The sequence below is a fragment of the Gorilla gorilla genome, chromosome 18 (genome assembly GCF_029281585.2).
Source record: "Gorilla gorilla gorilla isolate KB3781 chromosome 18, NHGRI_mGorGor1-v2.1_pri, whole genome shotgun sequence".
In the NCBI taxonomy this organism is placed as follows: Eukaryota; Metazoa; Chordata; class Mammalia; order Primates; family Hominidae; genus Gorilla; species Gorilla gorilla.
The window spans coordinates 92,427,364-92,443,829 of record NC_073242.2 but is presented as its reverse complement, the minus strand read 5'-3'; the positions used below and the strand labels follow the sequence as shown (position 1 = coordinate 92,443,829).

At 35.2% G+C, this 16,466-nt stretch overlaps 1 long non-coding RNA gene across 1 annotated transcript in view; it reads left to right on the top strand.

The window, feature by feature from the left end:
• Positions 1 to 16,466, top strand: part of LOC134757516 (uncharacterized) — a 492,817-nt gene that overhangs the window by 281,552 nt on the left and 194,799 nt on the right. Inside the window, exon 3 of the long non-coding RNA XR_010131584.1 lies at positions 5,861 to 5,928. This is a non-coding gene — a long non-coding RNA (uncharacterized lncRNA). The remainder of the gene's footprint in view (positions 1 to 5,860; positions 5,929 to 16,466) is intronic.

Below are 16,466 nucleotides of genomic sequence, written 5' to 3'. Positions count from 1 at the left end.
ACATCAAACAAATAGAATAAAAATATTTTTCTGAGACTGAATTTTCCTGAAATGCAAGAAGAAAGAAAAAAATTAATGGTCCCTGGCCAAAAGAGACTTACAAGTCTAGTGAGAAAGATAAGTGTGTAAGCTACCTCACTTCAAGTTGAATAGAATGTGTAATATATTAGAGAAATAAAGCAAATACATAAATATGACAAATCTGCCTACAGTTCATTTCGCTTCTGTGAGAGGACTTCTTAGAGTAAGACTACTGGGAGTATATCAAGACTAGAAGAATAAAAATACATTTCCAACAAAGAACCAGGAACACTTTAAAGGAATTAACCTTTGATCCCAGCATTGAAGGAAACATGAGATTTTAATATTTCCAGAGAAATACATTGGCTAAGTCACCTGCCAATGATCCAAGTTTCATTAGCAGTGAGTTTCCGTATACATAGCTAGGCTACTTCTGGTTCTTTGTCAGCTCCTGTTTGAACTGCCGTTGAGTGGCCAACAATTAAACATTTTCAATAAGCTTCACCAAGAAAGAGGGATATTCTTAGATTATCTCTTTCTCACTCTTTTTTTCTCTCTCTTTCCTTCATCCCTCCCTCCTGTCAACCGCTGACAACCACAAATCTTTTTACTGTCTCTATATTTGTCTTTTACAAAATGTCATATGGTTGGAATCATGCAGTATATAGGCTTTTCAGATTGGCTTCTTTTACTTAGTAATATGCATTTAAATTTCCTCCATGTATTTTTATGGGTTGATAACTCATTTTTTTAGCAGAGAATAATATTCCATTGTCTAGATATACCAGAGCTTATTAATCCAGTCACCTACTGAAACACATCTTAGTTGCTTTCAGGTTTTGGAAATTATGAATAAACCTTCTATTAATATATTTTCATATTTTTGAATAGACATGTTTTCAATTTCTTTGGGTAAATATCACGGAGCTCAATTGCTGGATCACCTGGTAAGACTATGTTTAGTTTTCTAAGGAGCTTTCAAAGTGTCTCCAAAGTGTCTGTAATATTTTGCATTCCCACTATCAATAAACGAAAGTTCCTGTTGCTCCACATCCTCATCAGCATTTGTTGTTATCAAATATGTAGTGAAATCTCAGTGTTGTTTAGATTTGCATTTCCCTGATGATGTATGATGCGAATTATCTTTTTATATGTTTATTTATCATGACCATATCTTCTGTGCTAAGGTGTTTGTTCAGGTTTTGACCTACTCTTTATTTGGGTTGTTTCCTTACTGTTGAATTTTAAGTGTTCCTTGTATTCATTTAAGATACTTTGTTTTCACAATAGTCTGTTATCAGATGTATCTTTTGCAAATATATTCTCCCTGTATTTGACTTGCCTTTTTATTCTCTTCCTGGTGTCTCGCAAAGCAGAAACTTCTAATTTTAATAAAGTTCAGCTTATCAATTACTGCTGTCATCAATCACGAAAGAACTTAAAAGAGAAGTAACATTCGACCCAGGAATCCCATTACTGGGTGTATATCCGAAAGGAAATAAATCATTCCATCAAAAAGACAAATGTACTCATATGTTGATTGCAGCATTATTCACAATAACAAAGACATGGAATCAGCCCAGGTGCCCATCAACTGTGGATTGGATAAATAAAATGTGGTACATATACACCATGGAATACTTCAAAGCCATAAAAGGAAAGAAACCATGTCCTTTGCATCAACAACAATTCAGCTGCAGACCATTATCCAAAGTGAATTAATACAGGAACAGAAAACCAAATACTGCATGTGATTACTGATAAATGAGAGCTAAACATTGGATACTCACAGACATAAAGATGGCAAAAATAGACACCGGGGAATACAAAGGGGTGAAGGGAGAGAGGTGAGAAAATGTTGAAGCACTAATTATTGGGTTCTATGCTCACTATTTGTGTGACAGGATCAATTATACCACAAACTTCAGCATTGTGCAATATACATGTAACAAACCTGCACATATATACCCTGAATCTAAAAGAAAAGTTCTAATTGTATTTTTAAAGTCATCATCAAGCCCAAAGCCATCTGGATTTTCTCCTGTTATCTCCTAGAACTTTTGCAGTTTTGCATTCTACAATTATGTTTGTAATGCATCTTGAGATTTGTTTGAGTATGTTTATGAAGGGTGTTAGCTCTAGGTCTAGATACATTTTTTAAGGTAGATGTCTAGGTGTTCTAGCAGCATCTGTTGAAAAGATTATCTTCTCTCCATCCTATCACATTTGTTCCTTTGTCACAGATCAGCTGGAAATATTTATGTGGGTCTATTTCTGGTCTCTGTTATGTTGCATTTATCTATGTGTCTATTCTTCTTCCAGTACTACACCATTTTGATTATTGTAGCTTTAAAGTAAGTCTTAAAATCTAGCTGTGTCAATTCTACAATTTTGCTCTTATCCTTCAGTATCTTTTTGGCTTTAGGTTTTTTGCTTCCCCATGAAAATGTCATGATCACTCTAATGTACAAAAAATAGCTGCTGCAATGTTGATTGGGATTCCATTGTACCTAAAAATCAAGTTTGAAAAAACCGATGTATTAACAATGTTGCATTTTCCTATTCATGAATATGGAATATATAGATTCTGTAGAACTATTTTAAAGTCTCAGTCTTTTACTGAGCCTTTTCTTCTGTACCGTGACTCTTTTATGTGTTTCTCATTCTCCACTTCTGCCCCTTAGGTGGTGTGCTAGTTCATTTGCATTGCTACAAAGAAAATCCTGAGACTGGGTAATTTATAAAGAAAAAGGTTTATTTTGGCTCACAGTTCTACAGGCTATATAGGGAATATGGTTCTGGCATTGCCTTCTGGTGAGGGCCTTAGGAAGCTTCCAATCATGGTAGAGTATGAGAGAAAACCAATGTGTCCACACAGCGAGAGTGGGAACAAGAGAGAGAGGCAGAGGTGTCAGGTTGTTTAAAACAATCACTCTCACATGACCTCAATACTGCAGGGAGGGCACCAAACCATTCAAGAGACATTCACTCCCATTGCCCAAACACCTCCCACTGGGCCTGACCTCTAACATTGGGGATTACATTTCAACATGAGATTTGGAAGGACAAACATCCAAACACTGTCAGTTGGACATGATGACTAGTGTGAGCTGGAGTTGGGAGTTTCCCTTCCACCAAGCCAGTTAGAATCTGATAAAACCCCAGCACTGTGGACTCTGGTAAAATAGTTTCTCTTGAGGGCAGACCTTATTAAGAAGAACAGAGTGATCTGGCTTATTTCAAAATAGTTTATTTTCTTCTTCCTTGGCCAGAAGCACAAGGGAAGTTTTCTTCAATATTTATTATGAGAGCCTGGTTGAGCTCCTGGACATACATTTCACAAAAGTGTGGAGATTCCTCTGAAGATTTTAATGCTCAGAATTTTCCACAGCAAGCCCCCAGCAATTCATCAATTACGGGTTAGTCTTTCTTACACTGACATTGGTTCCGTTGGAAGTTTCAGCTCCTGGGTTTCTGCACCAGTAACTTGAAATTTTCCTTGTCTGTCTGTCTGTCTCTTTCATTTTTAGGGGAGTGGTTTTCCACTTGACCTGAATTCTCTTACAAATCTGAGAAGAGCTGTTGATTTTTCAGTTAGTTCAGCTGTTTACTTATTTTTGGGATGGAGTGGTGACTTTCAAGCTCCTTACATGAAAACCAGGGACCAGAAGTCCATCAATCATCTTTTAAGGTCAAGTTTGACATGGTTTGCATTTCTGTTCATACGCAAATCTCATGTTGAATTGTAATCCCCAGTGTGGGAGGAGGGACCTGGCGGGAGATGATTGGATCATGGGGGTGGATTTCCTCCTTGCTGTTCTCATGATAGTAAGTTCTCAAAAGATCTGGCTGTTTAAAAGTGTGTAGCACTTCTCCCCTCTCTCTTCCTCCTACTCCAACCATGTAAGATGTACCTGCTTCCCCTTTACCTTCTGCCATTATTGTAAGTTCCCTGAGGCCTCTCCAGAAGCAGAAGCCTTTACAGCCTAGACAACTGGAAGTCAATGAAACCTCTTTTCTTTATAAATTACCCAGTTTCAGGTATTTCTTTATAGCAATGCAAGAAGAGACTAATACAAAGTTCTTATTTTAGAAAAGTGAGATGAGGCAAGTTTTGACTTAGTGATGAATATAAAGCAACTTCTTAATGCAACAGATTCTTAGTATTTTATCTTTCAATTAATTAATAACTGCAAATCACTTATTTTAATTGATTAGCATCCATTTCTGTGTTCCCTTATTGGGCATATCTAAGCATTTGACAGGCTTGTTGAATTGAAATGAACTTTGAATTGTTGGTCTATATATTTTTTTCATATGAAATTATATGATGATATCTATCACCTTTGGTCCATCACTGTGCATTTAATGTAAGTGTGGAATGTTGTCATATCTTTCAAATGAACAATTCAAATTGGGAGCAGGATGGTCTAGGACTGGGGCACTAGACAAAAGAAAAGGAAAAGAGTGCCCTAGTTTATAATATTCAGGTTAAAACTGACAATGTATGGCCCATGCAAGAAGATAAGAAGCAGCAACACTAACAATCCAAGGTTATCTAACATATAGGATCAAAAGCATGAGAAGTGGCTGATACTTACATATAAAGAGTGAAGCAAACATGGGAGACAAACTTGATAGGCATATATCATAAAGATTCTGATTTACCTGTAGCTTTCAACTACATGAGGAATAGCAGCTTGAGGGTCACTGGACCATGTCTGTTCTTTGCTGCACCTTGTCCATTATGTGTAATTTGAAACAACTGGGTTTTTTTGGAAAACTTAAAATTGATTTTCAAAACACTGTGGTCAAATTGCTTTAGATGTTGGGAAAACTTCTCTTAAATCCCAAGAATATGTTCTTATCTTCTTACCTAGGAAAACCTTGCTCTCTATTTTGAGGTAAGAGTAACACAAAATCAAAGGAGAGATTCTAAGAAATGATTATATTGGTGGTTCATGTTTGAAATTCATTAGATTCCTTGGTTCTTTGGGATTCCACCATAGACAGCAAGACAATAGTCATTGAGCAATTGCTATGACATAAGTAATGTGCAAAATGTTTTAAATGAAAAGCTCATTTAATACTCTCAGAGAATTAATGGAGAGACCAGAAATGAAACTAGAAACTACTAGTTTCATTTCATACATTACCAAACTCAGACTTTGAGATAATCTTCTTAGAATCAAGATTTTCCTCAAAGAGTAAGAATCCAGAGCTGAGTCAATATTCTACAATATTATATAGTTGGCTACTTGGTTACCTGATTTTTCTGAGAGTTTTGATTAAAAAATGTGTAAAAGATTCTGATAGGACACAGGCTTTTTAAACTGCTTCTCATTCCTTCATCCAAACTCCTATTTCATAAGGTACTACCTGCTTCCTTTGCCTTTTCTGAAACTCAAGTTTCTTATGTTCTAGGGTACCCAGGAGTTCTGAAGGGCATTTCACATTTTTAAGCAATACTCTCTGTTAGACATCCTGCAAAGTACACCTCCAAGGTAGTTCACACTTTAAATATTAGATTATATATTTTTATGACATCATATCTTTACAAGAATGCCACAAAAATATATGAAATAGGAAATGATGTTGGTGATATAGTTAAATTCCAAGGTTTGAAAAATTGTACCTCATTTAATGGGCGCACAAACCCCATTAGCAGTTCATTGTGGTTAGTTAAGAATGAAATTAAAATGTTATATCTTGTTTCAATTCATACGCATTTTTTTAAAAAATGGCCGTCAAGTCCTTAGGACAAAAGTACAGTACTTATTAGGTTATTTGAGCCTAACTCTGCAGTAATCTGAATTTTTATGTATTTCTTTTGGCATAGGGGCATCAAGAGATTTCTGACAAAGGGCATTAAAACTGAGAAAATTTGGGAACCTCTGAATGCTGTAGGTGAGTATAAGTTCAAACTCGGGGCCCCAAGGGTCAAGTTATATTAATAGAGAATTAACTGTTTTTTTGTTTGTTTGTTCATTTTACTTTTTATTTATTTACCTTTTTTGGGACTTACACATATGTCCACAAGTCTTCATGAGTGTCAACCAAAGGGCATGTGACACAACAGAGCAAATCTTGGACAGTAGTAAGTGGCAGGTGCTATGGGGGCATGTAGGTAGATTCCTGCTCATTTATCTTTTTTTTGGATCACTCTAAGGTGCGTTTTTTTTTTTTTTTGGTAGTCCTTTGAGATAAAGTTCTGCAGATCACGTAAGCACCTTCAGTAATACAATGGCTGTGTCTTCTTGAAGCTCTCAGCTTCATAGCTTTCCTTGACTCGGTTTTCATTCTCATCATCATTACTGTCCTGGTTTTTAATCTTATCAATACACTGTCAGCACTGTAAAATTTTCTCCAATTCCAATTTCTAAATAAGCCAGACTAACACGGTACCGTCATCCACCTCAAACAACAAAAGTATTAATTGATAGTTATCATGTGAATTAATCCATAGCCATTTGACTATAGGTCCTCAAAAATATAGAGATTACAAAAAGGAGTTTGAATGTAGAAAAATGACATATCAGTTCCTGGAATCTTTCCTAAAATGTCCACACACGAGCACACTGACAAATTTTAGTAATATTAAGCTATGTTCTTAGATATCTCCATTTTATTTTTCTGAAAATCTTAGCAATATGGTCACTATTTGGCTATTTGGTTTAAAATTAGTCATCAAAATAATCAAGTAAATCAAAGTTAGAGTTATTTTACCCATCTGATGCTAAAAATGAGTCATATTTTAGTCTTGTCAGTATCAGAAACGTCCAGTAGAATCAAAGCAGGAAAGCATCTAGCCTTTGTTAAGTGTCACGTTCGGATACCAATGTAAGCGCTACAAGTATGTTATTACATTTCATACTCAGTGTCACTTATGAGATAGGTACTACTATTCCTGTTTTATAGAGGACTGCACTGATATCAGAGTTGGTAAGTTGCACGATCTCACAACTAAAAAATGAGCAATTTGGTTTTATAGCTGGGTTCATCTATTTCAAAACAGGGTTAAAAAATGAGCACTTTTGGGGGTTATCAAAAAGTTACACACTTTAAGTTGCTAATAATCTGCTTACACAATGGTTTCTAATAATGAACTTCAAATGATAAATTAGCTCATTCATTAAATGGGGGTTTGTTCTGCCACAGAGGGCAAAAAAGATACAGATGCCTCTCCTTATTCATTGCTCCCACAACGTTTCTTCACACTGAGCATCCCCACTGACTTCTGAGACACTGAACACTGAAAGCAGTAAAAGGACATGATCAGATCTTGCTTTGCCCCCTGTTGGGCTCTTCTGAACTCTCTTGAAGCTCCTGGGGATTCAATATGAGCTCAGAGTTCAGTTCAACTTCACCAAGAGAAAGAATGTGCTAAGAATCTGGATCCCATAAAGGGTTCTTTCCCTATGTCTTCCCATTAGTGTTCATTTACTTAAAAGTTTGAAGTCAATATTTTTTAGCTTGAACCTTCAATCATCAGTCAATCTCTCTTTTCTTTTCTTTAATCTAAACACCCGTCTGAACTGATGTGCTATTGCAATGGCGTTTATCCCCAATTCTTTCAGAAATCTATTTGGTTAATGATTCTGATTCAAAAGCCATACTGTTAACAACCACTGATATTTTCCTTTTCACATCTCAGCTTTCAGAAGTATTCAAATAAAATGATTTGATTTCCCAAATGACAATAAAAATTCTCTTTACAAATATCAACTGAATTTTCAGAATTTTGTCAGCTGATCTATTATGGTGTGTGTCACCAAAGTCATTAACACAGTGTTTGAAGCTCATACTCTTTGGGTTGTCAAAGGTGTCAAAGATTTTTGTAGATAACATTCAATAAACTGACACACATTCCTTTTGATTGTCATATAAATCACATTGACCATCCTCTATGAGAGGTGTATGCTCTGTGTCACTGCTCCTCTCTCATATTTTTTTTCCTAACTATAAATCTTCCCTTTTCTGCCTTTGAATTCTGGATTTGATGACACCAAGACAAAACAGATTAGTTTATTCTCGTGATTAGCACATTGATAAATAGTAGCTATCACGAGTTTCATGAATGAATTAGCTGCTCTGTGTACGTACACATGTCTTGATGATTATCATGCCTACTGTTATTCCTTTGTTTCACTTATTTTATCCTCAAACATAGACACTGTGCAGGAAGGAACCAGCAAGGAGGATGTATTTTTAATAGAGAAATAGCCTAATAGGAAAACAGCATGAATTTAAACCAAAATGAAAACTTACCCTTACCACCTCTACCTTGCAGAATTTCATTAACAAAAATGATCTACAGGACTTAAAAGAGAAGTGATATTACTGAAATTAGCACTATATGTTGTAGGCTCTTAAAAACATATGTCTGCTGAGATGTGGTCAACCTGATTGTCAGGCCATTGAGGAAGTAAAGGAATAACAAGAAAAGAAAGCACAGAGTGTGGGATCATGGAGACCTTGGAATTTATCCCATGTGGTATTCCTCCAAGGATTTCCACAGAATCTCTAGTGACCTCAGGAGTATGTGCAGTTTGCTCCAACACTGAAAACTTTAAGAATAGACAGGAATCTAAGCAAACTCACAAGAAAAAAAAAAACATTAAAAAGTGGGCAAAGGATATGAGCACTTCTCAAAAAAAGACATACATGCGACCAACAAACATACAAAAATAGCTCAAGATCACTGATCATTAGAGAAATGCAAATCAAAACCACAATGAGATACCATCTCATGCCAGTCAGAATGGCAATTATTAAAAAGTCAAGAAACAACAGATGCTGGTGAGATTGCGGATGAATAGAAACGCTTTTATACTATTGGTGGAAATGTAAATTAGTTCAACCATTGTGGAAGATAGTGTGGTGATTCCTCAAAGATTTAGAACTGGAAATACCATTTGACCCAGCAATCCCATCACAGGGTATGTACTCAAAGGAATATAAATCATTCTATTATAAAGATACGTGCACGCATATGTTCATTGCAGCACTGTTCCCAAGAGCAAAGACATGGAACCAGCCCAATCAGTCAATAATAGATTGGCTAAAGAAATTGTGGTACATATACACCACAGTATGCTATGCAGCCATAAAAAGGAATGAGATCATGTCCTTTGCAGGGACATAGATAAGGCTGGAATGTATTATCCTCAACATACTAATGCAGGAACAGCAAGCCAATCATTGCATGCTCTCAGTTATGAGCGGGGGCTGAACAATAAGAACACATGGACAAACGGAGGGTAACAACTCTTACTGGGGCCAGTCAGGGGAGGGTGGTGCGGGGAGAGCATTAGGGAAAGAGCTGCTACATGCTGGGCCTAATACCTTGGTGATGGGTTGATAGGTGCAGCAAACCATCATGGCACACGTTTACCTATGTAACAAACCTGCACATCCTGCACATGTACCCCGAAACTTAAAAAACAATAATAAATAAATAAATTTGAAAAAAACAAGAATAAATATTTTAGATCATACTACCAGGTTTCAACCTTACCTTTACCACTGTCTAGATCTGTAAAATGAAGTAAGTTACTCTGTTTTTGAAACTCAATTTTCTCATCTAATAGTGAAAATAATAATAACTCAGAGGTTTATTTAGAGTATTAAATGAAAAGATACATTTGAAATTATTGGTCTATTGAAAGCAACATAGTTTGCACTCAATAAATGTTAGCCTTTCATTATTGTTTTTGTAAATCAGTTTATATTTACATGCCTTTCTATTATTGACTCTTTCTCTTGCTGTATTTTTCTTCTTTTTATGACTCCAAAATACAGAATGCTTCAGGGAAAATAAATAAATAAATGTTTTTCATTGAATTTCTTATGTTTCCCATAAAAGAGTCCCCACCGTCTGCCTTAGTTACATTATAAAACATGGTCCACTGAATTGAAGCCATGCTCATAGAGCCACATGGCAGAAAGCATTGTCTCTTGTGTATGAGGTATTGCCTCTGATTATTTCTCTCAGGAGAAAGGACCAGAAGTTGGAACTTCACAGATGCCTCTGTAATGCAGTCATCAATCCTGTTGGATGACAAATATAATTACTGCAGACATTCAACACACTGATTATATTAATGAGAAGTTATACAGCCTTCTTCCAGTACTTTTGTGAAGCCTTACTTAAAACATTTCATCTTAAAAAAAAAGCCAAGGTCTATGGGGCATATCCTCAATGGGTTTTGAAGAGGGAGCCCTGGAGGAAAATAATGGTGTAGAAGGAGAAAATGTTACCAAAGATAAAAGTTAGTTAGTCTCCCCAAAGGAAACAAACAAACACACAAGCAAAAATAGGTCTAGAGCAGACCCCAAAGTGGCCTTTATACAGTCAAGTCAATCTATCAATCAATGGCTTTCCTGGAACCAGATCAATACCAGGCTAAATATTTATTTGATGACAAAGACTGTGTGTGTGTGTGTGTGTGTAGAAGGTGATAAAAATGGGTAAAAGGAAAGTTTTCCTGTAGTGTTATCCCTAAAAAATTACTATAGAGCCCAATTACTTTAGACCCTATATTTGTTGGAAAGTATCTATAAAACCATTTTTTAATATAGAAAAAAATCTAGCATCCAGGAACTAAGACAAAGACCGAGTATCACATATTGCAAGTAAAAACGAGCATCACCATGTCACATACCTAACTCCAAATTTCCCTTACTTGCCTCAGATTGATCTATTTGTCTTTCTGTTTCTTTGTCTTTGAATTTCTTGATGAAATTCTGTTCAAGAATTTTGTAGTTACAAGCATCAGGTAAACATGGAGATAGAAAGATGATCATGCATTATTTCTTAAGTCACCAGTAATGTAAAGAAGGCAGACTTGTAATGATTCAGAATAATTTGATTGAGGAATATGTAGGATACTGTAGAAACAGGGTGCAAGATCTCATGTTTGAAATCAGATGTGTTGGTGATGTGCTTGTTTAGATTTGGTTTTCCCAAGAAAACATATTTTTTCCTATAGTTTAACTTGGTACTACTTTGCTTACACGACTTGGGTTGTTCAAAAATGAACAGTCTTTCATTTGATTACTATCATTTTAAGAACGTGTAAGTAACCGAAACAGGTTTTAGTACCTTAGCAATTTTAATACATAGATACTGTAGAAGGGAAAAGGTTCTTTTTTTTCTTGGAATGTTACATGGAGAAGTATTGAAGTTGGAGCTGACAGTGGCAGTCTTAGTCAAATGCAGACAATTTCTTTTCGGAATATAAACATTAGAGAGTCAAAGAGATATGAAAAGGAGAGAGAGAGAAAAAGGAAGGAAGAAAGGAAACTTGTACCAAACCATATCTGGTTTTCCCATTGATATAAAGTCAATAATACCTCTATTTTCCTAGAAGTCTGAGCTGAGTATCAGAAATTATCAGTCACAAGTGTTCTGGCTATAAAAACATTGACACATTATTATTAACTAAAGTCTAGACTTTCTTTGGATATCACAAGTTTTCTACCAGTGTCTTTTCTGTTCCAGAATCCAATCCAGACTACCATATTACAATAATTGAGCTTTTAAAGAATACTACAAAATAAACGTTCATACCATACAGATACAAGTTACCACAGTAAATTGTTATTATTAATGCCACCCATATCCAAAATCTCAGGTTCCTTTCATCACAGAAATATGATATTTCAGTGCCAAATTATTTGTTGTTTGTCAAAGTTCTGAGCATATGCACACAATTTAAAAATATGTCACATAATTAATCTGATGTCTATTTATTAGCAATTTGTTAGTGTTATCAATTAAAATCTGTTCCCATTGGAAATACTTTCTTGAACAGTCAACATCACATTATCAAGTATAAGAGAGTGTGAGAAACCACTTTGGCAAACTTCCTCCTATTCATGATAGAATCCCATAACTCAGATCTTAATAGGAATGGATTTAAATTTGCGGTCATTAAGGCATGTCTCCACTTTGTATGAGGGTTTTAATTTCATATTTGTCATTTAGGAAAACTGATTTGTATTTTAATGGGAAAATCACTAGGCAAACTTTTGGAACATTTCACCTAGAGGTTGACAGGAAAGTCAAAAGAAGTGAGTTTACAACTTTAAAAATGAATGATTTGGACTCTATAAACTATAATTGCTTAATTTTTTCAAATTAGATACTCTGTCGGAAATTAAACCAGATTTGAAATCTCCCTGCATGTAAAGAGCATTATAATGCACTCAATTTTCAAAATTTGATAGGTGGTTACTTTTCCAATCAAATAAAGATATATGTTTTATTCATATTTAAAATACACATTTTGTAAGTCTTTTCTATCAGTATTACAAACTATATCAAAAATTGACTTTGTCTCTTATTTTTATAAATATGCTTTTTAAAATTATTTTGTCTACAAAGTTGTGTATGTGTCGTGTTTCACATCAGGAGTTCAAGAGAATTCCTGTTGTGTAAGTATGCATTTATTGAAATGATTTCTTTTTTTTTGGTACAGTGAGAAATATTTTAGCAACAATAAGAAACATAAAAAAGGTAGTTTCAAATGAGTCAGATATAAACTATTGACCAATTTTCTAAAGCAATTTTCTAATACCCCATGAAAACATTGGGTTTTAACATTCATTAGGAGAAAATTAGTCATCAGTATAAAACTAGAAATTAAAAATTTCTTTAATTATCTAAAGTAAGATGTTTTGAAAGAACCTCAGGCACTTGGATACATTATTTATACATTTCGGTTTCCCCGTAGTATCTATATCTTAAGTCTATCATAAAGATTATCTGGAATGATAGATGTGAAGTGCCTAGCATGGCTCCTGGCAAGCATTTAATTAACAGAAATTATGTTTACATGTTTCTCCATTGTGTGAATATCACTTATTAGGTCAACTGCACATATTACATCAGGTCCAGGTGATGCAAAGAACACTACTTCGTTCTTAATCTTGACACAACAGTCTGTACATTTCCACTTTTTTGCTAGATACATATTGTTCCAATAATGTTTTATTATAGCATTGCCCCTCTGATACAGCATATTGTTTAGGGACATGTTTTGCATTTAGCTGTGTAGTATCTTTACACTTCTTTTATCTGGAAGTGATTCTCAGCATTACTGCAACATTCATGACACTGACACTTTGAAAACTACAGGTCAATTATCTTACAGACTGTTCCTCAGTTTTGGAGCTGTCTGGTGCTTCTAGAGATGTGATTCAAGTTGTGGATCCCTTGCCATCTTATGGTTCAAATGAGCCAGAATCCTTTCTCATGTATCACACACATTCAGGAGTAGATGGTATCTGGCTGTCACTCAAAGTAACATTTATCATAATCCTCAACTCATTGTCAGGCTTCTCCACTGCATACAACTATATTTTACTTTCCACATAATAAGCAATCTCCAGGGAAACTTTTTGAGATGAGGCCACACTGGTATCATCAACCCTCACTCCCCATGACAATTACCTGGAACAATTTTAACCATGAGAATTGCAGAGTAGCAATTTTCCACCTCCTCCTCTCCCATCACCTTGAAGAGTTGAAATGCCACTGTCAGAATGTGTTCTCTCTTTTTCATTGTTTCCTTTCTTATATACAATTTATCTATCAATCTTTATATCTATCTACTTATTGTCAAAGCAAAATCACACATTCCCCTTTTATTTAAGAGGTTACAATCCGTCACCGTCTTTATCTATTTTGATGACAAAATTATTCAGATTTGGCTACAGAGGCCCCTTCGAGGCATCTCTTGTGTCTTTTTGTTATGTCCCCATCATTTCTGGATCCGCTGGCATAACTAGATGTCCCAGGCTCATTTTGCACTTTCGTTGTCCTCGGTCCACAATCTGTTATGTCTTGAGGATTTCTGGTTTCTTTTGGTAGTGAGTAGAAACCAAATTCTGAAATCTTAGAAACCAAATTCTGAAAACTAGATTTGCTCATTACTACCAGAATTAGGGTTGTTTCTAAGCCACTTCAGTGAATAGGAAAAAAATGCAACATAGATAATATAAACACATATAATATACACACACACAATCATGATTTTATATATTTGTAGACACAGATATTTTCTTCTTTGGTAAACCACAGCTTTTAACAACAATGCTTTAGCTCATTAGTTCAATTGTACAGTACTTGAAGGAGTTTCCAAATTTCTATACCCCCAAAATTACAAAAATTAAGCATACTAAGAAAAGTGAAAGTTTTTTTAAATTTCGTTTTTTAAGGAGGACTTTTTCCTCATTATTTTTTACTTTTTTCCCTCTCTTATAAACAAAAAGCAGCATACAATATATAATTTTGAGCACTTTTCCTTCTCAATTGAACAACACATTTTAGAAATCACTTTCTATTAGTAAATAGACATTCTCATTAGTTTCAAAGCAGCACTGTACTACATGGTGTACAGTACATGATGTATAGGAATAATTTGTTCAAGAAATTTCTTATGTTTGGGCATTTAGGTTATTTTCAATGTGTTGCACTCACATATAATACTGCAGATAATAACTTTGTACATTGTACAATTTTTTTATATTGCTGCAAGTGTATCTTCAGAATAAATTCTTAGACATTCGATTGCTTGGGCAAAGGACAAATGAACATATAGCTTTGTTAAATGTTGGCAAACTCTTCCTATAAGTGTTTTACCATTTTGCATGTAAAACATGTGGGAGAACAGCGCAGGTTCTCTATATTCTAGACAAGACAGTACATTGTCAAGCTTTTGGAGTCTGGCCAATCCAATGGGTGAGATGCAATATATCAATGTTTTAATTTGCATTTCTCTTATTACATGTGATATCTTATCTATTCATATGTTCAATGCTCATTTTAATATCTTTATTTGAGACTTGTTTGTGTTATTGGCCCACTTTTCTATATGATTTGTGAGCTATTGGTTTCTTAATATTTAACTGTTCTTTATATATGAAGGTTATTTTGTCCTTGTCATTCTCTTCATTTTTCCCCAGTTATTAAAGAATTTTGCCCTCCGCTGCTCCTTCCTTCCCTGCCACCTTCCCCTCCTCCTCTTAGGTCTCTGATTCATTTAGGGTTTTTTCTTGTGTATAATGTGAGGAATCGACTGAATTTAATCATTTTTCTAATTGCTCTCTTGTTTCTCCAGCACTATTTGTAAAAGTTCCACTTTGAGTCAGTGCTTTGAGATATTTAGCTATGCTGGATTTTGTACTCCGTTATGTATTCTTCTGGATGGTATTCTGTTTCATTCTTTTGTCTGCTTTTGTGAAAATACTACATCTTTTTAATTTAATTTTATTTTGAAGAAGTTATCAAGCAGATTTTAATATGTGACAGGATCCATCCTTCATTATACTGTGCAGGTTTTTTCTAAAATTTTTGTGTGCTTATTTCTTCTAAGTGTGGTATAGTATCAACTTACTACCCTAAAGAAAAAAAAACATATTGATTGTATTTTTAATGGAATCAAAATAAAATTATAAATTAAACCAAATTAGGGAAAATTGAAATTGTGATGTTTCAAAACATTTCAACTAAGAGCAAGGGACATATCGTTCCATTGGCTCAAGTCTACTTTTGTGTATTTCAAGAGTGGTTTATGCTACACACATGCACACACGTAGACTATGGAGATATGATATGTGTAATTGCCCAATGGACTTATTTTACTTACCACCCAGAAAAGCCCATGTACTGAGACACTCCTATTGCAATAAAGAAATAGTTTAATAAGTACAGAGCAGGCTACATGGGAGATTGGAGTTCCATTATTACTTAAGTCAGGCTCCCCAAAAATTCACAGGCTAGGTCTTTTTAATGGTAGTTTGGTAGGCAAGGGCCTAGAGAATGGGAAGTGTAGAATGGTCTACAAAAGATTGGGTGGCTTGGGGATGAAATCAGAGGGACTGGGAGCTTGTCTTTTTTGGCTGAGTCAGTTCCTGGGTTGGGGCCAGAAGACCGGTGGAGCCAGTTAACTGGTCTGAGTGGTACCAGCTAGTCCATGAGAATGAAGGGTCTGAAAATACCTCAAACACCAATGATAGATTTTACAACAATAATGTTATCTACAGGAGCAACTGGGGAGGCTAGGATTCTCGTGGCCTCTGGCTGCTTGACCTCCGAGACATAATTTCTAATGTTGTGGTTAATCTGTTTGTTTTACAAAGGCAGTCTGATCCCCAAGCAAGGAGGGAGTTAGTTTGGGAGAGGGGCTGTTATCATTTTTATTTCAGAGTTAAAGTACAAAGTAACTTCCTCCCATAATTAGCTTGGCCTATGCCCAGGAATGAACAAGGACAGCTTGGAGGTTAGAAGCAAGATTGAATCAGTTAGGTCACATTTCTTTCACTTTCATAATTTTCCTAGGTCAGATTTTTCTGTCATAATTTTTGTAAAAGGGGCTTAAATGTGTACAGAGTTTTTCTACCTCTCTCTCTCAACCACCTCAAATAGGCATTTCCATTAC